Genomic DNA, 26,299 nt, shown 5'->3' with positions numbered 1-26,299 from the left:
AGAGAAGAGAAGAGAAGAGAAGAGAAGAGGAGATGGTGAAGAGCTTCACCCTCTTGATCCCTCACTCCCACACACTCACTCTCTCACACTCTCACACTTCCTCTCTCAAGAGCACACACAAGCAAGGAGAAGAGAAGAAGAGAAGAAGAAGAAGAGAGCTCTTGTTAGCCACACACCAAAGAATGAGCTTCCATTCACTTTTTGAACTTTATATACAAAACCCTAAATTCCCATGGGCACCCATCCCTTTCTTTTACATGACCAGCCATTGTGGCAAGGTACTTTCTCTATTTCCCTCTTCTAGCCTTATGCCTCTAGCCTACACCCGTGTAATACTTTACAATTGGCACAGGAGGGAGCTTGTCGCTCTTTTACATGAGCTTTTGGAGTTTTTTGAGACGTCTTTCATTTAAAATTACTCTTTTGGCCCCAGCTTATCTTTAGAGGCCGCCTGTGTGTCTTTGCTCTTTTTCCATCCTCTTCCTATTTTTTCATTCATTCTTTCGCCTTCTTGACTTGGGGTTAACATTACCCTCCTCCGAGACGAGTGCCACTCCCATGGCACTCTTTGGACGTTGTTGGGGTTTAAGAGGTAGTTGGCGAAGTAGTCATGTGAGGGCAGGGGCCACGTGTAAACTCAGGTGCTCGTGGAAGCTTGGTAATAAGGTTTGTTGGAGAAGCCAAATGGATAGTAAGTGGATGACGGTGGCCTCCGAAGTCGGTGGTTTGTAGCCTTTGTGATACTTGGAAGGAAAAGGTGCAGTGCGCTACCTAAGGGGGGTGTCTATCTTATTGTGTAGTGTATTGTATTCGTGCTGGTGGAATGGGGAGTTGGGTCTAACCACAGGCTAGCCTGGGTGATGTCCCACACTTGAGGGACCCATTCGTGCAAAGGGAGGTGCGGTGCAAGTAGCTTAGGGTGACAGGTCTAACCATAGGCGAGTGGTACCCCCTAGGTATGTCCTGTCCTTGATGGGTCCTGAGCGTGAAGTGGGGAACAAAAAGGGCTAGGGGGTTAGGAGTGGAGCCAGTCGACCGAAGCCACCAAGCATGCCTAACTTGAGGACCCCTAGGTGCGTGATCGTGCTTTATGTGGTGCTAAGTGCTTCTGTGAGTGAGTTGTTTTGTCCATTCCGTGCGTAATGTTCCTCTTGATTTTCCTTGTATACTTGTTCTTTTTTTTTCTTTTTCTTTTTTTAAAAATAGTATTACACTAGTAGAACGACAGCCAATGCCTAATTCTCCTCATCTGACTTAGGCAGAGAAGGGGGTTAGATGGATTTGCTAAAAAAATTGATAGCTTTGCATGTATCCTTTTAGATTCATGCGGACGTGGAGGGAGGTGGTGGAGAGGAAATGATGATTGCATCTAGTGAACTAGTTGTCATTCATATCTTCTAGGAGAGCTAGGTAAAAAGAGGGGAGAAGACTAGCCCTCATCATTAGGCGCGCCATGGCACATCTGTTGATGGCGTTAGGGTCAAAAAAGAGGGGAGGCAGGCCACATTCTTGTGGGGTCGGGTCCTGTTTGAGTAATAACTTAAGTAACCTAAGATAATTACATGTAGTTACAAAGGATGGATCGGTGCATGAAGAGAAATCCGCAAGGAAACACATCATGGAATCATTTAGGCTTCCCGAGTCGAAGAGGAGGGCATGTTTGAAGGAGGTAGCATTGGAGTTGTAGATGATAGAAAAATCATAACGCCCATGGAGGGTGGCAACAAAATCCACACCTACCCTATGAGGGTACGCCATGAATGTGGGGTCGTTCCTCTCGTAGGGCAAGGTGTTGCAAAAAGCCATCCAGGCAAGCATGCTAATGTTGCACTCGCCTCCTCCATAGGGGTTGGCAGCTATATCCCTGTATAGTATGTGGTACTTCAAACACCTTATTTTTCCAAAACTCAACTTCTTCGTTTCCCCAAAGAGTGGGGGTCCTCTCCCTTTCCTCTAGCCACTTCTGTCCCAGTCAGTTGTTGCCAATCGCAATCACCTCCTCCATCACCTTGAGCGGTAGGACCCTCTGCAGGTTGTTGGGCATAAGGAAGCTGAAGGTGAATGTGTCTTTTTCTCTTTCCTGTCGCTCCCAAATCACCAGCTCTGCGTGGAATCCAGCAAGGAGGTCATCGGGGCACAATGGGAGGGGTGCGGATGGCTGCACGATCGGTTTGGCTCTTAGTTGCTTTCTCATTTCTTTGACTAACTTTCTCCATCATTCCTTGAGTGCGGCTTGTCTCTCCACAGGTGGATCAACTTGTTGTTGCTCTTGGACATGCGGCAAGGGGGGCTGTGGGATCACCTCTTCTCTGAATCTCCCCATATCGAATTCAAGCTCAACGTCCTCCCCCTACCGGTCTTCTCGTTGTGCCCCTTCTTCAAAGCCCATTGCGTCAATATCCTGGGGGGTTAGGCCGGCCAGTAGCAGGTACTTTCGTTGCTCTTCTAGGCTTAGCCTAATCTCCACAGGTTGGGGTGTCATCTACAGCCCTGCATGCAAAGCTCTGCATGCGATGCTCAGTTTTTTCTATACCACCTCCAATGACTCCTTTTCCTCTGGGCGGGTTGTGTCCATTGGTGTATTAATGAAAGCCTTTTTCTAGGCACTAAAGGCTGTCTAGGCCGCTTTTTCTTTACTCTTTGCGAGGATTTTTTCTTTCTCCACCAAAGTGAGGCACCGTGCCAGTGTCTTCACCCTTTTTTCATTTTGCACAGCCCATTCCTCTGCTCTCTTGTTCATTTCTTCCATGCTCTCTCCTTGCTTCTGTACCAGGGTTATGAGCCTCTGCTCTTGGTCTTTCAGTTCCCTACTCATGTTCTCTTGCTCTTTTTTTCCTAAGTGTAGTTGATCGGTCATAAACTCGATCTCCTTTTGATGCTGCTCCCTCTCTTCCTTTCTCTCCTCTTCTTTGGCATTCAATTCCTCCATCATTTGCTCGATGTTGGCAGTTTTTGCCTCCAATTTCCCATGTTGCATCAGGAGGAGCTTATACTCTCTCTACATTTGCACCAATTCCCGATTCTCATCCTCCAACCACTGCTTGTAGCTCTCCTCCATGTCCTCCTTGGCCTTTAATTCCTATTTAAGATCAAAGATCTCTCGTTGCTGCATAGCTATTGTGTGGGTCTTTTTGAGCTGGAAAGCAGCTACCGACTCCTTTTCTGCGACCATCTCAGCCACAACCATCCTCTTTTCCTCCTTAGCCTTCTCCAGTTGGGAGAGCAACTCAGCAACGTACTCATCGTAATTGACTGGTGGCATCACTGTTGTGTGGATTGGAGTGGTCGAGGCCTCCACCTTCAGACGTTTTTGGTCCTGTCTTGACTCAGCATATCTGTGGCTGGTCTCTTTTGCCCCGTGGCCGTGGTCTCCATGCTCTTTCCTTGGGCCATTTCTTTATTGATAAAATATTGCATCCATGCCACGAAGTTGGAGACCTCCATGCTGGTGGGGATGCTAGGGGTGAGGGTGGTTTGTTTGGTGGGAGGCACCATGAGGGTAGGGATAGGATGGATAAGTGCCTTGCCTTTTCCTTCAAGGATAGCGGCGGGCGGTGTGATTTCTCGTACCAGGCCCTTCTTCCCTCAATGAGCTCTAGGCTCCCAGATCATCGACCTTGCTTTGCTACTCGATGGATCGGCGTGTGGCTTTGGTCAAGTCCTCCTCCTCCTCCCTTCTCAGTTTCTCTTCTTCCTTAGTAGCTCTTCTTTGCCTTTCTTCTTCAGTTTTCCTGTACTCTTCCTCCAATTTCTCTTTTTCTTCTTGTTTTTTCATTTTCCTCTTCTCGGCCTCCTATTTCAACACCTTCTTAGCCTTGTTGACTTCTTCCTTTGCTTTTTCTTCTTCCTATTTCTTCTTCTTCTCCCTCTCCTCGGCCTCCTTGAGGGATTCTCGTTTTGCCTTCTCCAAATCCTCTTTCTCCTTCTTGCGGCCTTCATCCTGCTTGTTTTTCTTTTGTGCCATCTTCTTCTTGGGTTTCTTGGTCTACTTTTTGCTCGATTGTTCTTCTTGTTCCTACCCTTCCTTATCACTCTCTGTCCTGTCACTAGACCTCTCTTGGTCCTGGTGAGGGGGTGACCTGTAAAGCGTTTCTCCTTCTCCTTCTTCTGCATCTTATGTCTTCTTCACTGTTTCCATAGGCAAAATGCTTCCATAGGCAATAAAGAGGCCTTGGACGAGACCTTCTTTATTTCCATGGCCTTGGAAGTTGGGGACTCCCCTCCTGCTGTGGTGTACTTCCTAAAGCTAGTCTTTAGTCACCTGGTCAATGGTTTTGCGTACATATCTATTCCAATCGACTTCATGCAAGGTGTGAGCTGCTACATTCTCTAGCACAGGCATGCTAATTCGATGCATTAAGGCATTGTAGCATGCTAGATGGAGAAGAGCGCGTGCACTAGCTTCGCTTGTAGTCTAGCTTCCGCATCAGGAATGTCCTGGATGCTGATGCCGTCATTAGTTAGCACATTCTCGTTTTTCATTTTCAGCATGGCATACACATCCCTCTTCTGCTTCTTCTCTATCTTCGGCTCTAGCCCCAACACCTTTTCCACCAAGGATGGGTTTAAGTAAACCTATATCTATTTAGCATTTTCTCCCCTTTCCACCGTGATGGCGCCGCACTCATTATCAAGGTCGTATGTCCTGAGAAACTCCACACACTTCATGTGGTGAGGCTCTTACACAAATTTCTCAAGGTACTTGGTGAGGTTGCATTGCTTGATGACTCTCTTGGCCGCTTCCTCCTTGGCTACCACACCCTCTATGTTATGAATGGTTTGGCACTTGAGCTGGTTGTAGGTGCAGCTTTCAAGAGTGATGCGGTATTGCATTCTTTCCTCCTCCGTGAACGAAAGTCGGTGGGCGCAGTCTTGCTACGACATCTTTTGTTTCTGTCATAATCCCAAGTTTCCATTAGTGCTTCCAAATTAATAATTCACTGGAAAAGTCATAATTGAAAAGAAAGACTCTATATGTTTATTGAATGAAAGCATTAAAATCCCATCCAATGTAGAATCTTCCCTTCAGACTTTAACTTTTTTTCCTTTATTTCAAAGTTATCGTACCATTTTCCTACCTCGCTCATTGTTTACATGTTTATGTGTTTCACCTCTCTCCCCTCCCCTTCCATCTCAAGAAGAATCCTTCCTAGGATTGAAGGTTAGGAGGTTAGGGGAATTCTGTAATGGGTTTAGGAGTTATCGGTGTAGGAACCAAGTGTAGAAATTGGGGTTGTACTCTAACTAAGTTTTGCAGTCTAGATCAAAAGGTCGAGTGCCCACGTGTGTGATATACATGAGAACATCTATTAGAAAGTCACCGGAAGAAACGCGGCTAGCAATATGTAGCTCTTCCTCAGTCAATAGGTGATCAAGATAAGGGTGTCCTTTGATGTGCTCTTCCAAGGGTCCGCCATGAGAGTGGTTAACACTCTATACGAGGTTGGTGCGACGTAAGTGGGGTCGTACTCCACTGTTTTGATTGCACGGCACTGCTCAACGTTTGTCATGACTTGGCACCCTTCAACTTCCCATTGCCACCTAAGAGTGTATCAGTGCCTCAAGAATAGGGATTCAGTATCAGCAAGTTTTGATAATTTTGCAATTTTTTGGTCGATGATGGCAAAAGTGGTTCACTGATCATATGACGTGATGAGGCGTTGTTTGAGGGCTTGCTCTTTAGAGATCTCGCTGTTGAGCAATTCAACAGCGGAGTTAGCTACTTTTGCGAAAGCAATTTTAAATGTCTCCCAAGAACAAGGCATCATATGAACTTCGGTTGCAAAAGGTTTGGGAAACAAGCCTAAGTCTAAGGCAGTCATAGCTTAGAGCTAGCTCTCTAAAAGTGGCATCTAGTCATCTAATGCAATCAACCACGTCATCTCCCGTATCTTTGGCTAGATCTGAGGCCAATGTCAAAAATGATTTTTTCTCATAGGAGGGTTTAAGACGTGCTAGTGGTTGGGGTTTGATAGCACTAGAGCCTTTGACAATGAACAACTGAGGTTGCGGTTGTTTTTGAGATTGCGGTTGGACCTCCTGGATCAGGGCCGGGAAAGTAGCAGCTACATTTGATGGACTGCTGCCTTCAGAATGGATCATTATAGACGGGTTGGCTCTAGCAGGTGATGGCTCATGTGACGATGTTTGTCGTTTGGGCCGATAGGCTTGTTCGATTCTCTTGGGCATGTGCGTGGATGAGCTTGATGGATGTGGGTCTGGGAAGCACTGCGGCTTATGGTTTTGAGGTTCTATGGGGCTTGGGGTGATCAAGCTTGAGGGCGGCATACGACTGGTGTGCTTGGCCGTGTGGGCTTTAGGGATCCATATCTAGGCATTTCCCTCATAGTAGCCTTGCACATGCAAGAGGGATTTAGGGACCCACCTTTGCTTGATCATGCACCGATTTCTATGATTGTGCCTTGGTTTCCTAGGTTTAGAGCTTTGGGTCTTATAAGGATGTGTGCATCGACTCCTAGGCGGCAGTTGCGGCTGTTTAGGCTTCCATTGAAACCTAGGCTGTTGGGCCTTAGCTTTTGCTGCCATGAGCGGCGGTTCTTGAGAGTTGGTGGGTGGTGGCCGAGCACTACCCTCCTCCTTAGATTTGACTGCTAATATTTCTACTGGTGGCCTTGCGGACTATGGTGAGGTCGTGCAACCCTTGCTGAAAGTTGTAACAATGCGAAAATTGCCTATGGCGAGGTGGATGCGCTGCAACTCATAATCAATATTGCAACGAGTTTGCTTTTTGAAGGTTTTCCTTAGCAGCGACTCCGTGCCCACGTCTTTGGTGTCTAGCAACACGTAGAAGATCATTACTATAGTCTCAGACTCGATAGAAATGATGGCCCTGCACTTGCCGAGAAGTGCGTATGAGCGGCCCCCATATGGGCTTAATTTGGCATTAGTGGGTTGTAGTGGTGGTTTGCCAAGTTGGGTCCAATGATCGCGAGTCAAGACATTGAAGTCAGCTCCCTCATCGATCAAGGCATTGAAGGTGCATGTTCACTTGGCGGTGACCGCAATGTGCAGGTATGCGGGCTCTATGGCTTCCTCATCCTTCTCATTGACTTCAGTGATTGTGGCTACTCGTACTTCTGCTGGTGATTCCAACATTGGTGGTTCATGCAGAGGATGTGTGGGAGGGTAGTAATTTTTGACACGACTGCCATTGAAGAAGCCTATTCCCTCACCGTCTAGAGTCTCGAGCTCGACGTTGCCCATTTGGCTAATTGCATGAACTTTGAAAGGTCCAAGACCCCTAAACTTCATTTTTTGCTTATGCCCCTTAACTGAGAATAGGAGCACTAAGTCGCCCTATTCGAAGTCGCGTTGCTTGATGTGCTTGTCAAACCAACTCTTGCGTTGTGCCTTTTCACATATGAGCGCATGAGTGGCTAGAAGGCGAGTCTCCGAGAGGCGTTCGAGTTCAACTAGGCGTTGTGTCCATGCCTCCTTTCCTTCCCATCGTTCCTGAAGTGCGATTCTCAGGCTAGGCACGAAGAATTCTACAGGGAGAATTGCTTTGATTTCGTAGGTCCAACCTAAAGGGGGTCTAGCCGACAGCCATTTTATAAGCTGTGCGGTAAGCCCACAAGGCTACCATCAACTTGTCATTCCAGTTGCTGCACGAGGCAGAGACCACCTTGGTTAAGACATTGACAAGAATCTTATTTGTGGATTCTGCTTGGCCGTTTGCTTGAGGTTAGTATGGAGAGGATTTCCGATGGATAATTAGGAAGGTGGATAGGAGGTGCGCTATCACTTCATTGATGAAGTGCGTGCCCTGGTCACTGACTAGTTTGATGGGGCAGCCAAATCTTGAGATCACCTGCTCCCACAAGAACTTGGCAGTCGTTCAAGCATCGTTCTTTCGTGTTGCTCTTACCTTTGCCCATTTCATTAGGTAGTTTGGGGCCACAATGATGTATTTGGCTTGGAAATACTGTGCAGCGGGCCTGATGGGTCCTATGAAGTCGATTTCCCATTTTTCGAAGGGTTGTCATGCAATGATTGGGGTCAACTCCATTTGACCCTTGCAAATCGGGATCTTTCTTTGCTGACACTTGTCACAATGCTTAACAAATCGGGTTGCATCACGAAACATTGTTGGCCACCATAGTTGAGATTGCAGCACTTTGCAGGCAGTTGTGTCTCCGCTAAAGTGTCCACCAACAATTCTTTTGTGTGCCTCTGAGAGCATGTCGTGCATCTCATGCTCGCACATGCATCTGCACAGCAATCCATCTTGCCCTAGGCGATATAGCTGGCCTGCTATCAATTGGTAGGGTTGGATCTTGAGAATGAGTCACCTCAGTCTTGCCTTCTCTATCGAGCATTCAGGTAGTCCGTGCTCAAGCACTTGGACTATGTCATCTGCCCAATATGGCATTAGGTCGGCCTTGAATAAATCTTTCTCGCTAGAGAGGTTAAAGAGATGGGTGTCTGGCAATTCATCGGCAATGCCTTCTCTAGCGGCTTCTCCTGTGGGCATGCGTGACATATGATTAGCCATGTAGTGCTGTTTTCCCTTCCATACAATAATAGAGAAGTCAAACTCCAAAAGCAGAAGGAGCCACTGAGCTATGCATCCTGTAGCGCAAGGTTTATTCACTAGATATAGCAAGGTTTGATGGTCCACAAAAAAGGTAAAGGGTGTAGCCAATAGATAATGCCGGAACTTCTTCACAGAAAACACCATGGCCAAGCCCTCTCTTTCTATCACGGAGTAGTTCATTTCCATCTTAGTGAGTTGTCTGCTAGCAAAGCTCACTGGATAGTCTAGGTTGTGCTCACCAGGTTGGCACAACACTACCCCCACAACAAATTTAGAAGCATCAATATGCACGTGGAAGGTAATGGTCCAATATGGGGCTCGTAGAATTGGTGATGTGGTTAGAGCCTTCTTCAACTCTTCATATGGTCATTGGTATGCTTCAGTCCATTCAAAGACAATCAACAACTTGTATAAAGGTCTGGCTATCAATGTGTAATTCAGCACAAATCGCCGATAGTATCGCGTATGGCCTAAGAAGCATTGGACTCTCTTATAGTTGATTGGGGGTGGAAGGTCAACAATAACCCTGACTTTCGAGAAGTCAGTGGCAATGCCATTCTTCGACACCACATGGCCTAGGATGCATCCATGCTTCACCCAAAACTAGTATTTCAAGGGGTTCAAGGAGAGACGATATAGGCGACACCGCTCAAAGACTACTCAGAGTTTGTCTATGTATTCTATCCAGGTCGAGTGAACACAGAGATCATCGACAAAGACTTTCAATTCTTTGCGAAGCATGTCTTTAAATATGGTGCACATGAGGCGTTGGAAGGTGGCAGGGGCATTAGTCAACCCGAAAGGCATGATTATGTAAGCAAAGACGTCCCACTAGGTGGCAAAGGAAGTCTTATGCCTGTCGGCAGGATGCACTTGCACTTGATTGTATCTTGAGAAGCTATCCAAAAAACTGTAGGCCTCCTTGCCCGCCACTCTTTCAAGCATGTGCTCGGTGTATGGCAACAAATAATTGTCCCTTTTAGTAGCAGCATTCACCTTCTTGTAATTGACGCACACTCTAATTTTTTCGTTTTTCTTCATCACGATGACTATGGGTGATACCTAGTCAGTGTGCTCAATTTCGTAAATGAATCCCACTCTCATCAGCTTATCATTCTCTTCCTTGATAGCATGAACGCGCTTTGGATTCATTGGGTACGGTCGCTGCTTCACCGGCATTGCGTCTAGTGTCATGGGTATATTATGAGTCACTACACTCAGTTCTACCCCTTTAAGCTCTTCCAAGGACCAAGCGAATACGTCTACGTACTCTCGCAAGAGAGTGCCAAGACTCATTTCTTCTTCCTCAGTCAAGTCATCGGCAATGAAGGCTGGTCGAGGTGTCTCTCCTTCTTGGGCTAGGTTCACCTCCTTGACCTTGGCTGGTCCCTTGATTGGTTCGCTCGTTTGCCCTTGCCGTTTGGCACCCAACAGGATCACTACCCTATCTCCTTTCTTGAATTTTGTAAATCTTTTAGGAAGGTCCTGTGGTTTTCATTGTTCATATGTTCGTGTGTCCCTGGGTTTTTTCACCCTTTCATGCTTCAATTGTCTACGCCTCAGGTGGACGGGTAGGTTCTCGTTGGTGCATCAGGTCTTGGGCAGCCTAGGTATGTCTGGGTCACTATCCAAACTTACCTCCTACTCAGAGTCAAACTCGCTGTCTTTGCTAGGCGAGGTGGTCTCCCCTGGTGGTCGCAGTTCAGATGGTGATTCTGTCCTAAGCATTGGTGTCGCTCCCCGTTGGGCTAGGCATGCTTGCTCAAGGTCTATGGCTCCTATGTGTTCTAACCAAGCACGATCACAATCCTTGCGCATGACCCCTCGCTCTATCCTGAAGACACTCTTTTTCTGTGGCTTGGAGTTTGCCTGTATTTGTTCTATTTCATGTCCCTCAGTGTCATATTCTACGGTGTTTATCTCACCCTCACTTTCGTCACTGAAGGATTGGAAGTCTTCGTACTCGTTATCAGAGTCCTCTGTGTCAGATTGCTCATCGTCTCCTAGGGCTTGGTATATCTGTTGTCATTGATCAGGGACTAGGGCCCAGTTGCACATAAGGTTTAAGTCATGAACCTTGGTCCATTGCCACTTGGATTTGCTTAACAGATCCTGGAGTGGTTTGAAGTTTGCTGCTGGATTGTTAGCTAGCTTGTCCGTTAAGTATTCCAAAACCTCTTGGAGTTCTCTTTTGTTGCTTGGCACTTGGAAGATGATAGGATTAGGCCTCCCACAAAGGGTTCTTGCCATCATGCAAACTGGTACGGAGGGCGTGCCGTTAGACTTGCTCATCATCTTGATGGCTTGCTCATATGCCTCATGATCCAAGAACGCAAGGTCGAGTGTAGCAAGGACATGCATCCAATCTCACTCATCCTTTGGGCATGGGATACCTGGTCAAGGGCCCATAAGACTTCTTGACTTGAGCGTTACCCTTGAGCATCGCGGAGATGGCATCCAAGTCGAATAGTGAGGTTTTCCAAGTGTCCATCTCTACCCTCACAGCTTCCGTTATGTTGCCTAAGAAGATCAAGCCATTACCCCAATCTTCAATAACTCTGGCATTGCACATCTAGGGTCGGCCTAATAGGACATCGTAGTCCACCGCCTTCATGACTATAAAGTCGACAGAGAACTGGACACCTACAATTCTCACTGGCCAGTTTTTAAGTACCCCGAATGGCTTCACTCTCATGCCGTTTGCTAACATGACATTAGACCGAGCGGTCTCGACAAGTGGGTTTCCCCAAGTCTAAAGTACTGCGTGGCTCATCACACTAACCCCCACTCCCGTGTCTACAATCTCCTTTCTCATTGTGTAACCTAAGGCTAGGACCGGTAACACTGCATGCATCTCGGTGCCTTCCCAGAAAGCATTAACGTGCAAGGATTTTGGCACAGAGTGTAGGGTTAGACTCGGTATTTGTGTTTCTACACCATGGTCATGCAGATCAGTAGCTTGTTCTCATGACCCCTCAACCCACTACTTCAGGTCTTGCCATAGGGTGGGATGCTGTTTAAGCACGTCTCCCAGGCTTAACATCACAGGGGTGGTCACTAGGATGGTAAGGAGGTCATTGGCTGCTCGTCTCTCTCCTAAATCGAATTGTCTTGGCCAATGGCCATGACTGATTTGCGGGCCTGCAGCATCAAGGCTTTGGTCGAGGGGGTGAGACTGGCGTGCTTATGCTGGGGAGATCATCGATCTTATCCTCTAGGATGGGTTCAGCATCCCTTAAGTGCTCTTGGGCCTCTTTCACCCATTTTCTCTATGGCCTCTAGCTGGCGCTTTGGATGCGGGTATTCCCCTACCTTGGTACTTCCCTTTTCAACCGTCTTAGGGACTGAAGCTTTTTCCTCTGCATCTGTGACCTTCTTCCCAATAGGCAGAGTTGCAGCACTCTCAGTTTTTAGTGCAATCTTAGCTTTCAACATCTTCTTTCTCTGTGTGTGGCTCTTCCTCCCTATCGAGGCTGCATCGAGGTTGCTAGGTCCTGGTAGTGATATGCCGGCCTGCTTTGTCTGGGCATGGGTCATGACCCGCAATGGGATAGGTGTGGTCTCCCCATCGAGGTTCTCGACACTAAACAGCCCCAATGGGACATATGGTACATTGGCTGAACTTGAAGAAGGTTTTCGCTTTGGACAATCGACAAAGAGATGGGTGATTTCGCACTCAACGCACCCTAGGTCAACTTTGTCTCTGTTCTGCTGCTCCCTCTCAGGGAAATGTGATGAGACATGCCCTAGGTGACCACAAGTCCAACAGATGATTGGATTCTGCGTCTATCCTCCTAGGCCTCTATCTCGTCCTCTCCCTAATGCCATCACCGGTATTGGTTGATAGTCCATAAGGACTACGTTTCCCTCATCGTCGTGAGAGACATAAGGGTATAAGTCAGTCTCTTCCTCATTTGGCTCTTCCACATAGTGGATTGGAGCATCACTTGGTGGATGGGTCGTGTAGGGACTAGGCAGTCTAGGTATGCTTGTAGGGTTTATGTACACCCTAGGGACAGTTGGCTTAATGTTGTTAGGTGTAGGAAGGGCCAATGGGTCTCCCCTTCTGAAGAGTGGCTATGGCATGTTCGCTAGGTAAGGCTGGCCATATGGTTGCGAGTACGGAAGTCTTCTGGGGAATTTGCAATGCACGATGTCATGACCGAACCTGTCGCAGTTAGCGCAAGGTCTCGACCGAGGGTCTTGACACTCGATTGGCAAATGGTTTTCACCATAGTACACACATTGGACATGTGGGCACGTTGGTTGTCTTAGCATGTCTTGTAGCTTGACTATCTCCATCTTGACATCAGCCAAGTCTTGGTTTGTCTCGATGGCTTTCCCCTTATCTTGGGATGATGGGGATGGTCATTCACTAGAGGCTGACGCTCTCTCTGAACTTCGCGAGTTGGTTTCTTTTGAGTTGGAGCTCTTGGAGCTCCGCTTTTTCAGCTCATCGTCAACTCTGATGGCTTCCTCAAAAACCCTAGCTAGCACGTCTCACTGCAAGCTTGAGTTGCCTGCCAAAGCCTTATACAGTTCCTCATTTTGAATTCTGCTGATGAATACAGTTGAAATTTCTCTTTCAGTCAGTCGTTCGCCCGTAGGGATTCTCTTGAAGAGACTCTTCACGTGGGTTATGTAATCGCAAATGTCCTCCTTCTCTTTCTGCTTGACATTCATTAGTCGTACTAGCAGATTGTCAAAGTATCCAAGCTCGGCAAATCTCTTGATGAAGAGATTCTTGAGGCCATTAAAATTTGCTCGCTTTGTGGCATCTAAGCTTGTATACCAAGTCCTACCCTTGTCACCTAAGCAGAGCCCAAATGCTTGAGAGTACTGAGTCAGGTCGTTGAGGCCATTGGCTTCGCAGACTTGCTTGAACTGCTCTACAAAGATGTATAGATCGTCGTGGGGTTGGTACTTGTTGAGCTGCTTTGCGACTATTGGGATTTTAGACTGGCTCTTAGAGCCTTGGTTTGCCCCTAATCCTGCCAGTAGTGATGTTGCCAATGCTGCGGCACTTTGTTCTGCTGCGGTGTTGTTTAGCAGTCGCTTCATGAGAAGCTCGCTTGACGTTAATTCTCCTTCTAGGGCTCTCTCGTGATCTGTTCAGTTTCTACCAACTAAGTTTAGCACTCTTTCACCTCACGCAACTCCGTGCTTTGCCTTTGGCTCCTGGCCTGTTGGTCTCTATTGTATTCGAGTATGCTTTGCAATGCTTTGTGGGCTAGCTTTCTCTCTTCTTTTAAGTCTGTGATGATAGCATCTGCTATTTGACCGCGGTGCTCATACTCGTTAGACCTGCGGTCTAAGCTTTCTTCTGCCATAGTCGAGTTCTCGTGCTCCACCAAGCGATCGATCAGGTTGAGTAGGTTTGTCAAATCCACTTCATTGGCGCCGCTTGCTTGATCCTACTTCGCGTGTTGATGGTTTGTCTCCGTCTATGGGTTCTCTCCTATTGATGGGTTCCTTGAGTGGTTTATCTAAGTGAGTTTCTTGACTTATTAAATATAATCCTCAATTTATCTCCACTCACTGCGTGTGTTCTTTCCAGTACACTTGTGCTCAATCAGGCTTTCAGTTTTCCTTAAGTGCACTTCAAGTGCGGAAATTCAAGGTGAGTGCGGCAAATAGTCTCTAAGTGTCTTACGTACCCTCGCTTCATTTTGGTCCTGATAGGCTTTGTCAATCAATTCTCTGGCTGTCTTGACGGGGTTTAGGGATTTTCTATTACGTTGCCTTGCTCATTTTTGGGTCCAATTAGGGTTTTATGGCTCAGTGGGTTGCCTCTAGGTCTCTAGGTCTCTAGGTCTCGTGACAACCCACTCAAGCTGCTAAGCGGCTGTGCCTTATGATTTTGTCTATTCCGCGGGCCAGAACCAAGTTTTGAGCATCAGGAGGGCTTGCGACAGTTTGCGTTGCTGAGCTCTAGCCATATTAAGTAAAATTTCTGAAAAGTTGAGACAAATTCACACTCGACCCAACTGGTCTGAATTACATGGGCCGAGTGGGTGACTCGGATGGGTCAAATCACATTGGTTCGAGGACCAAAATTTTCACAGGCCGAGGGCTGAGTGCCGTCACTCGGACAGGCGGAGTTAGTCTTGGGGACGAACTGGTAAATGGGGCCGCGTGGACTTTGGGCCGAGTCCCGAGTGCCATCACTTGGACGGACCGAGTATACTACGGGCTGAGGGCCGATTAGGGTTTTTGGGTCAAGCCGGCAGAATGGCAAGGGCTGAGGGCCGAGTCCGGGACTCAGCCCAAAAACGACCACTTAGACGGGCCAAACGCGGCACGACGAATGCCGCATGACGATGATTTTGATCAAATCTCACGATTTAGGCAATCACTCCAAGCAAAAACTTCCAGATCCTAACTAAGATACTAAGGGAAGTGATTGGTATACTTGAGGTGAGTGGTAGGCTCTCCGATGACAAGATCGAATCGAATCTTTGCCGGGGCTCTCTCTCTCTCTCTCTCACTGCAATGGTTGCAAATGAGCTCTTTCTTGGCCTCTTGGCTCTTAAACTCCCTCCCGGGTAAGGTTTTGATGTTCCCAATCACTCACTTGCCAACATTAAGCTTCCAAGCAAGCTTTTTGCCATTTTTTGCATGATTTGTGCTTTGTTTTTCCATGTTTTGCAACGGTAAACTGTACCCTTTCCCGATTCATTTCCTAATCCTATCCTACGCTAAATGCAGCAAGAATCAAAAGCAACAAACTAAAATGATTTCTCCATGTTTTCCAATCATTAAACAAATAAACTAACCCAAAATACTTAATTGTTTCGAAGATCAAAACACCCAAACTTCCTACCTATCTCAAGCTCCGTTTCGGGGATGAATCTCTTACTTCGATGCTCGATATGAGGTGTGCAAGCGCTCAAGCTTGAATCCGTTTATCCCGGCAATGGAACCAAAATGTGGGAGCTTTCACTCAACCACCAAGACCCACGGAGGACCACTTATTGTTTCAAGCATTCCAAGAGAGCTCTAATGGCTATCTCTCACCTAGCCGATGCACCGTCGATCCTACGAGTGTAGTGAGCTTACCTTGATGCCAATATGAGTTGCCTTCTCTCTTGCACACACCGGTAGCTTCACGATCCTAGATGTAAGCTCAAGCATCCTCAAGCCTCCTCCATATCCAAGCTCCATCCACCATAGCCGCACACGCAAGAGAAGAGAAGCGAAGAGAAGAGAAGGAGAGAAGAAGAGAAGAGGAGATGGTGAAGAGCTTCACCCTCTTGATCCCTCACTCCCACACACTCACTCTCTCACATTCTCACACTCCCTCTCTCAAGAGCACACACAAGCAAGGAGAAGAGAAGAAGAAGAAGAAGAGAGCTCTTGTTAGCCACACACCAAAGAATGAGCTTCCATTCACTTTTTGAACTTTATATATAAAATTCTAAATTCCCATGGGCACCCACCCCTTTCTTTTACATGACCGGCCATTGTGGCAAGGTCTTTTCTCTATTTCTTCTAGCCTTATGCCTCTAGCCTACACCCGTCTAATACTGTACAATTGGCACAGGAGGGAGCCTTGCACTCTTTTACATGAGCTTTTGGAGTTTTTTGAGGTGTCTTTCATTTAAAATTACGCTTTTGGCCCCAGCTTAGCTTTAGAGGCCGCCTGCGTGTCTTTGCTCTTTTTCCATCCTCTTCCCGCTTTTTCATTCATTCTTCTACCTTCTTGACTTGGGGTTAACAAATACGCGTAACTGAGTAAGCATAGAAGCTCAAAGAAACTAAACAAAACTGAACTACATCAAATGTAGCTCAAATCCAAGTACCAAAGCATGTTGTAACCATATCCAAGCTCATACATCAATGCTAGACATCACCATAGACTTGTAGTATCCCTAAAATACCATGTAGAGGTACAATAGGCATTCAAAGCATAAAGGTAATTGTTATAGGCTTGCTACCCAAACTATTATTATAGTAATAATACTTTAACGACTAAGGTAATCAATCTATAATCAGACCAAAATCCTTTTCAAAGCATTGATGCATCATCTAAGCAGTACAAACATTCCCTATAAGCATATGTAGAGCATAAACCAATCAATTACTTGCTATCCAAACTAGAACTATTCTTTTCTGTGTAAAATAGAGAACTCAAAACTACATAGAATCAACTCTACGAGTACTCAATTTTTTAGCTCTTGTTGTGCTCTTTAATTGTAGCTATGGAAACCCTAAGCTTATATCGAATGCAAGAGTTATGTCCAAAATACAAAAGTACTATCAAGATACCATACCTATCCATGATTTTTGTAAGATGCTTTGTATCCACTCAAAATGGATAGAATGGCTAGTTCCTAACTCAATAAGCACTTAGCTAAGCCCTAGGAAGCTCCTTAAAAAGCATAGAGCAAGCTAGAACAAGCTGAGAGAAGGAAAGAATCAATGCATACCTCGACATGAAGAAAGAATGGATGCCATGAAATCTTGAGCTCAAGCTTTGCTTCTAGGCTAAAGAAAATGGTGAAGAATGCCCTTGAATGCTTGCTTTGATACCAGTTGGAAGGTAGAGCTTGAGTGGTAGTACACAAGCAGAAGAAAGAGCTATGGAAAATGGAGCAAGAGAGCAAGAGAGATAGAGACATAGTATGTGGGAACTCCAAAAATCACAATGTGTGGCCGACCTTCCCTTATTCAATAATCACTGAAAGAATAAAGAATAAAGTAATAGTGATAGGCATGTACTACCTGCAATGTACAAGTGTGTGATTATAATGTGTATACTAAACATAGGGTGGCATAGGCACATGTGCCTTTATCCCCAACATTTTGCATGCACTTGGTAAAGAGATCCTTGAGCAACATGAAGAAGGATTTTTTGGTGGCATCAAGCTCAGTGAACCGAGTTTGTCCCTTTTATTCTAGGTACAATCCAAACATCTATGCCTACTTAGTGTCATCCATAAGGTTGTTCGCTTTGCAAACTTTTTTCAAGTGTTCAATAGATCCATAGGGTTATCCTTGGCCACGTTCCTATCCAACTGCTTGTTGGCTACAACATAGATATTTACTTGATCCTTAGTTCTTAGTGCATTAACCCTCTAAATTAAGAGGATTTAAGCAATGTGAGTTCCTACTTGAAGCATGTATGTGTGGTCAAACAAGCATCATTGCATAAGAACTAATAAAAAATCCTACAATAAACATGTAGCTTCAATATTCAATAGAATTCTTCAGATTGTATCCATTTTTTCTTACATGGTTGCCACCAATTAAGAGTATTTATATTTTAGCCTTGCATCTCTATGAGCTTCTACTCTCCATGGCCTTGAGGGTCATACTTGAGACGTTAAAATCAACAACATCCTAGAATATATCAATAGAAACCTAGAAGTAATTCGAGGATCCACTTGAGCTTTTGTCCTTTTTCATTATGCTAGGTACAATGGCCATGGTCTCTAGGTTGACTAGTTCAATGACGTGGTTTATAAGATTGTGGACAAGGGTGTCTTGACATCAATCTGGCTACTAGAATTGGGGTCTCTACTTATTGTGGGAAGCAAAATCTCAAGTCCACTTCTCGAGCACATACATCCATGTTGAGGATTTTGATTCTTAGGTCTTCTCTAGTTGATTTGGGTGTTTAGTTTTCTAGTTTGTCATTTTCATTCCCAAAGTCGTTGTTTATTACTCAATCAAGTTTCTATGGTTTTGCCTAATGGTTTTTGGTCAATTATCTTAAGTAAAGGTTACACATTTTTAAATTTTAAATTATGTTTAGTGCACAATGCACAAGCAAGATTTCTATCATTTCAAACAATTTATAATTTCATAGTAGAACAATATTGTTTCAGTTTTTTGTTTCTTTCAATGGGTTTGAGTACTTGTTTGATAGTGAATTCTCCTTTGATTTTCTCAGTTGCTGTGGTTCAACTTTTTGATTTATGGTCAATCTCCAAGGCTTCACTAACTTTGATTAAGTGTGTTCCTTTTCAACTAGTTTATGTGGTGGGCTTGTGTGCATAGATTGCATGAGTGCACATATGCACAAAGGTCTACATAGGCCTATAGGCTCTAGGGTTGTAGCTAATTAGGGGTCCATAAAAGTATAACAATGCAAGTGTGGATATCTATGTGTGTGGGGTTCATGTATATGATAGGTGCACAAGGAAGGTATACTTGTGTATGCACATGTCCTATGTTATGCACGAGATTTGAAACTATAGTGCACTAGGTGCTAATGTGTTGATTAGATTGTGCTAAGTGTTTTGTGTCCAAAGTTTCTTATGCTTAGGGAATTTATCTAAAGTTAGTATATAGAGACACACTAATGCACGTATGTGTGTGTACATGTGCACTAGCATACATGCATAAGACTGGATAGCACTGGATGTGAGTCGAATGTGTCTATTTGTGTGTGATGGAGTGATATGCTGGGCTATGTACAAGGATTGCATGCATAAGAGGGCGCACTAGGGTAACTGCATGGGGGTTATAGTGCACTAGTGTACACGTACATGTATGTACATATGCAATGATAGTGCACTACGGGTAGCAAACTAGTACATTAGTGCACATGTATTGCATGTGCACTAGGGTGTGATTATGTATATGAGTGCATGTGTATAAGGGATTAGTGCACCATGGGTATTCTAGTGCACTTGTGAACTAGTGTGCAATGGAATGAGTAATGAGATGTGTTCAAGTGCACATGTGGATTATGGAGTGAAACGATATGGGTTGAAGTGCAATGATGTGTACCCCAATGTGTGCACAATGGAGGTTGTAGTGGACTAAGTGTAGGGTGGTGCACTAGTACACGTGTGTGCTATGGTGTATGAGGATATGTAGAGTGAATAGATGCACATGTGTATAGTATAGGGATGTGTATACTAAGAGTGTGCTTAGGATGCTAGGTGAGCTATACACAAGGATGTGTATTAGTACGTATATGTTAGAATAGTGCAGTATTGGGTGCATAAGTGCACTTGTGTGCACTAGGTGTGGGTTAGTGTGCACTACAGTGGAGTGGTGTCACCTATGTTCGAGGAGATATGTGCAGGGTGCCTATAGTGTCCACTGTAAAAGGGTTTCTCAAGGATGAGTTCACTAGGATGGTGCAAGGTGAGCATACTCATGCACACATGTGCACTAGGGTGTAGTGCATTAGGGTAGTGCACTAAGGTACAATGCATTGGGTTAGAATATGCTAGGGTAGTGCACTAGGGAAATGTGGTGGTATACTATGAAGAAGTGCAAGTATGTAAAAGGGCATAGTATGTCCTAAGGGATGTGTGCACTAGTCAAGGTGCAAGGTGAGTGCACTAGTGCAGTGGTGCACAAATGTGCAATGTACAAGCAAGGTGCATACAGAACGTGCACAAGAGCTTTTGCATGTGGAGTAGTATTAGTGAAAGGTATGGTTTTAGTGCAGGTGTGCACTAGGGTGGACTAGTGCACACACGTGTGCTCTAGGGTGGACCAAGGGGGTGCATTAGTGCACGTGCACATGCACGTGTGCACTAGTGTATGGGTGCTAAGACAAGGTGTTCCTAAGTGAACCTAGTGCCCTACTATGGGAGTGCACTACCATGGCTATTTCTAAGACCCATGTGCACAAAGTATGTGTGTGTTAGTCTCTGCACAAAAATTCTTGGAAGTGTCATTTGCACAAAGGCCTAGTAGTGCAATGCATGGCTCCTTATGTACAAGTGCAGCTAAGGGTATTAACGTGCCCAAAGTGATGTGAAAAGGGTGGTGTACAAGTGTATGTGTACTAGGTTGTGTGTGGGGTGAGTGCACTAGTGCACATATGCACTACGCAAGGGGTTGCAGTTAGTGCACTAATTTACAATAATAGTGTCATGCAAGGATGATGTGCACTAATGTATTGAAAACATAAAGAGATTCAAGGAGGATCATAGATGAAGATAGCCATAGGTTTGAGGAAGAAAAGAAAACCACACTTCATTGCATAGAACTTGACCCTTTAAATAGGCATGTGAGTACATTGGATATATTCTATTGAGTCCATTTTGACTTGCCACCTCAGATCCTTATCCATCCATATCATCATCCTCATCTCTCCACACTTTAAACTATAGTTCATATTATTTTGTATATGAGGAAGGCACCACCCTTACATATGCACATATAAATGTTTCACCCTTACATATTATTTTATATACAAGGAAGGCACCACCCTTATATACACACATATATAAATGTTTCAAGACCCCCTCTTGATGCCTTATTTGGCTACTACAAGGTGGTCATGTGGTTATATTGGTTGATTTTATAATTATTGATTGTTTCCCCCTCACTAGGTGCATTTTATCACTACCCTTAGTGGGTGGTCAATCTCTTTGTCTTTAGTCTTCTTCCTCTTTTCAAAAAAGGTACCCTTCTGTCTTTTTGTCTTGGTTATTTTCCTCCATAAAATTTGAGTGTCTTTTGAATTTGCATGCTTCTTCATGATGTCCAATCATCGTACAGTGATTGCATTTGGATAAATTTTTCAGTCCACATTTTGTGTTGATGTTCCTTTCCTTCCACATTGGTAGCATCCCTTAGGGTCCTTCTTTGTAAAAAATATTGTCCTTGTTTGTTGATGATTCAACATGACCTTTGAGCTCCTTTTATTTCAAAATGATCTAATATATGGACCCTTTAAGGTTAAGTGATTCATATGTAAGGAATGAATCTTTCAAAGACACACATTTCTTTGGTAGTTTTACAAGTATCATGGTGCATCAAAAGTTTTACTCAACTCCTTCCATGATTCATCATGACAGTCTCGTATAGAAGATGGTAACATGTTTGCGGGAAGGTGATGCTACTATACCAAGCACATGAGCAATGTTTTTAGAGATTCCGTTACTAGATATTAATATTTGGCTAAATCGTGAGCTATTAATCATTATGAAGCTAGAGTCAATGTGCACATTACGACAATTGAGAAGGGACTTGTGCAATGAAGACATCCAACTCCCCATATTGTTTAACTTCTATGTTAATGATAAAAAGGTGCATTGGTATTTGCATTACATGTTTTGCTTTACATACACACAATCAAATGTTTGCATCACATTATCTCTAATTACTCTCTCTTGATGTCTATAAGAAAGGAAAATAGCATTACTTGCAAAGAAATAACAAATAATGCCATGTATTTGTGCTAGAAATCCATTAATTCTGACTTGCACACTTGTATTAGTAGAAGCTATTACACAGGATTTTTCCACATAGAAACACAAACATTTTAGATATCTTTTGCACATAAGAAAGACAATTCTACAAAAAATTATAATTAAAAAGTTTAGCAATATGAATGAGAATCCTTTTTAACACTATATTTGGAAATTTGGGAGTTTCCATGCACTTTGGGGACCCTTAATACCTTTATTATTTGACCATATGGTCAAATCTTTCTATCTTACTTAAAGGTGGAGTCTATCCTAAATACTATATAAGCTACCTTCCCTAATCCACTTTCAAATATGGATCAAGATTTAGCCACATGGTCAAATATTTATCACTTATTTGAAATTAGAACCTGGAAATTTTCCAAATTCTCTAAATTTTTTTGCATTTCCATTTTCTCATTATAGTGCAAATGTGCACAATGCGATCAATGGATGAGCCATTACAAAATTACAAGTCCTCTTGAGGGTAGGGGCCAAAAGATTGAGTGTAAGAGGTGCTTCAACCTTCACATCAATGGATAGTGGAGTTGGTTGGCAATGAGGTTGGGATTGGGATTCGTGGGTGCAAGATTGGGGTTGGGTTTGGGCTTGAGAGGGTTCACATGGGATGGCATTCTCCATATCACGCCACAAAGCTTCCAATCTTGATCCACTCGTCTCCACCTCCTCTTTTTGCTCATTCAATGGTTGCAACCCGCTCTCCATAACCTACCTCAATTGTATCCATTCTTTGATATCTACCATGTTGACTTCAAATTATTGTGTGGCATGTTCCTATGAATGCATGGATGCTAATGTTTCTTCATTTCGGTGCCGTGCTTGCACCTGTGCTATGTTTGCTTCAATAGCCACCACCTCCCCACGACATATATAAAATACAATGAACTAAAGGGAAATGATCTTGAATGATTTGACATTGAAATTAGAGTAGCTTTGTATACTAATATCTTGCATCAAAAGCAAAGTTGCAAAATGCAAGCTTTGAGATTAGCAACAATAAGCTTGCATTGTAGAAACCATCACATTTGGAAGATCAAATATAGTGTTGGATCATAAATGTGTTAAGGCACATTCTCTACCCACAACTCATATCTTGATCGATGAGCTATTGTGAGACTTGCATAATCTAGTTGCTCATCATATCCACAAGGTCTTGAATACCAAGAAGGGCCTCCATAAAGATGGAAAGCTTGCATGCGTACCCAGGGACACAAACCCCCAAGTTTAGTCTGGAAGATACCTTCAAATAACACAAACTAACCTCAAAGGAGAGACGTAGATACTTAGTGTTGCTTACCTATTGATTGCATCATTCATCAGGGAGTTAGCTCCACCCAGTTGGTATGTACTCCACAAAAAAGAATCAAAGGGGGCTTCAGTCTCTAAAGGACTCTCTTGCCAACATTTCCTCTACTTCCTTCTTTTCAATGTCTCTAAATTTAGCTTCCAGTCTGCTATAGAGGGGAAGATATTTAGTTCTGAAGGTATCAAAACTCATTCTTTTGAGCATCGTTGTGGTGCCATCATCATAGTAATGACAACTCCTGATGCTTTCAATAGTGTATGTTGTGAAGAACACTCTATCCACCAACTTCTAATGGGTTGCTAATTGGAAAAACAAGAGATTGTTAGTGCACCATGCATCCCATGTTTCCTGCTATTGAGAATCCATGAACAAATTCCAACTCTTTTTTTTCTTGTTTTCATGAACTTCCACTGACCACGACTCTTGAAGCTTCTTCATGATTTACTACTTGATGATGTCTAGAAACTTCTCAATGAATGCTAAATCCTCCATGGATGGTCATCCTCTTTTTTTCTATACTTTAGTTTGATCCCAAACAACTTGCCACCAAGATACACGTCTCTGTTGTTTCAACAGGGAGAGGAAATAGTCCACCACATAGAGCCTGCATCATGATGGTAATATGTTTCCACCATTGTGGGATGAACTTCTTGTAGAAAGTGGCTTTGGCAATGATAACCTCCAATTCTTCAGTGGTAGAAAGAACTTTGCAAGCATCCATTGAATTCTTCTCCTCTTAACAATGCCATTTTCTTCATTTTCAACCCCTTTTGATGCTTGTTGATGGAAAATTTTCCCGGCTTTGCTGTGCACCAAAAACATGGAACCCCAGGAGAAACACAAAGAAAATGGGGAATCTACTATAAGAAAATCTATATTGTATCATCAAGAAACATCTTTTTCATATTTGGTATGACCACAATAAGGGAAAGAACACTGGGAACAAAAAATCTTCACACAACTTCATAAAAACAATTCTCCCATGGCTTTAACTTGAACCAAATTGATTATGCTCTTCATATTATTAATAGAATTCATCAAGAAACCATAAAGATATAGAAGAATACACCATTTTGAATGGAAACCATCACATAGTATTCTTCTTCAAAAGTTCCATAGCTTTCTCTCATAATCTCTCACTCATAAATACATTGTTTTTCATAGATTTGGCTGTCTCTCACACTCTCTCATACATGCTCTCTCTCAAATTTTACAATGAGATAATTAAGAATAATAATTAACAATCCCTCTTAGGTTGTGGATACCCCTACCAAGAGGTATGTCTAATATGAAAGATCACTAGTACCACTACAATGTCTCTTTGTAGCTCCACAGTGTCACTATCACTTCAGTCTTTACTTCAAGTCTTCAGTAGCTATTTCTTCAACTTCTTTGAACTATTTTGACCTTATATTCATATCTTCTCAAGATTGGAAAATTTTTGCAAGCTACATATTTATCCATCATCACACTTATAGAGGAATACAAAATAAAACAAAATAGAGACAAAAACTCTACAGAAGCTCAACAGAGGGTCAACAAAACCATACAGAAGTCATCAGAAAGCCTTTAGCTCACTTAAATCATTGTAGTAGCAAGTGCAAGATCTATTGCAAAGACCCATGGGCTTATTGTTCAACCGTTTCAAACCAACACTAATGGATACTTCTCACATAGCCGATGCACTATCCCTCTCTACGAGTGTAGTGAGCTTACATTGATGCCCGATTGAGTTGCTTCCTCTCTCAAGCACTCTGGTATCTTCATGATTCTTGATGCAAGCTCAAGCATTCTCAAACCTCCACCTCCAAGCTCCTTCCTCCATAGCCGCACGTGAGACAAGAGAAGAGAAGGGAAGATGAGAGAAGAATAAGAGAGGAGATGGTGGAGAGCTTCACCTCTTTGATCCCTCACCCTCACACGCTCACTCCCTCACACTCTCACACTCCCTCCCTCAAGCACACACAAGCAAGCAAAGAGAACACAATGAGAGAAGAAGAAGAGTCCACTTTGCCAAACACTAAAGAATTTGCTCTCATTCATCTTTTGAACTTTATATACAAAGCTCTAAATCCCAATTGGGCAGTTATCCCCTTATCCTCTTTTTTACATGGTTGGTTGTGGCCTAGGCCCTTTTTTCCATTGTCCTCCTATCTTCCTAGATTTCTTCCTACCATCATCTACTTTTACCATTTTCACAAGTGAGAGCCCGATGCTCTTAAAATAAATCATGGTGCACCTTGCACTCTTATACAAAAGTATTGACTTGCGCTTTTTCTTGTGTGCCTTTCTCCTTAATTTAGGACTTTTTAGCACTTCTTATGTTTTCGTATTTTTCTTAGCGCACCTTCGTCTTCTGTTTCACTTTTGCCTTGGCCTTGTCCTTTGCTTTAGAGTTTCCCGATTTTCTACCTTGTTCGTTTGAGAGTTAACATTACCCTTCTCCTATACGAGTGCTAGTCCCATGGCACTTGTGGGTGGTGAGGGGGGTGTTGAGAAATGTGCAATCACATCCACCCAATCCTCTTTGTTTGGAACAAACAAGGCAAAGAAATAGACTACAAATAAAGACTTAGACTAGGTCATGTATGCATGGTTGATTAAAACCACAGTTGGTGAATACCATGGTCACTTTCCACCTATCTCCATCTACCAATACCACCTATTGTAAGCCTATAAAAGGCACTCATCCCCACACTCATTCCATCAGTCATTCATTATCAATCAGTTGTACTTACATTATGCTTGGATAATATTAGTTGTTCTTCTTTGTCAATACTTCTGCCTCATTATGATTATTTATTTTCTCATCAATGATCCTCCATAGCATGCATTCTCAATATTTTAACATGGTATCAGAGCAGGTTTTAAGTTAGTGAGTCATCAGGCCACTAATTGAGTCATTCCAGTTTGAATTTCTGGCTCCCTCCACTTTTCCATGAATCTCTCACCTACCTCCATAGCTACTCACCTTCAGTGAAGGACTTGAATCTCCCTCTCCAAGCCATTTCAGTTCATGGTTTCTTCTAGGCAAATACTCTCTGAATTAGGATGCTCTTGCCCATCACATCAAACCCTGACATTGGTGGTTCTATTGTCTAACATTGCGTGGAATCTCAATCGTAGGCCAGTTTTCACCCTCTGTCGTTCATACGATTCAGTCCGCTTGCATACATCATGATGCTGACGAGCATCATAGGGCTTTGATAGCCTTTCTCTTAAAATTCATTTCTATAAAGAAAGTTTTGAAACTGA

This window comes from Lygodium microphyllum, chromosome 9 (genome assembly GCF_053477565.2).
Source record: "Lygodium microphyllum isolate KBCC chromosome 9, Lygodium_microphyllum_v1.1.10, whole genome shotgun sequence".
NCBI classification, from domain to species: Eukaryota; Viridiplantae; Streptophyta; class Polypodiopsida; order Schizaeales; family Lygodiaceae; genus Lygodium; species Lygodium microphyllum.
This window is presented reverse-complemented; position numbering follows the sequence as displayed.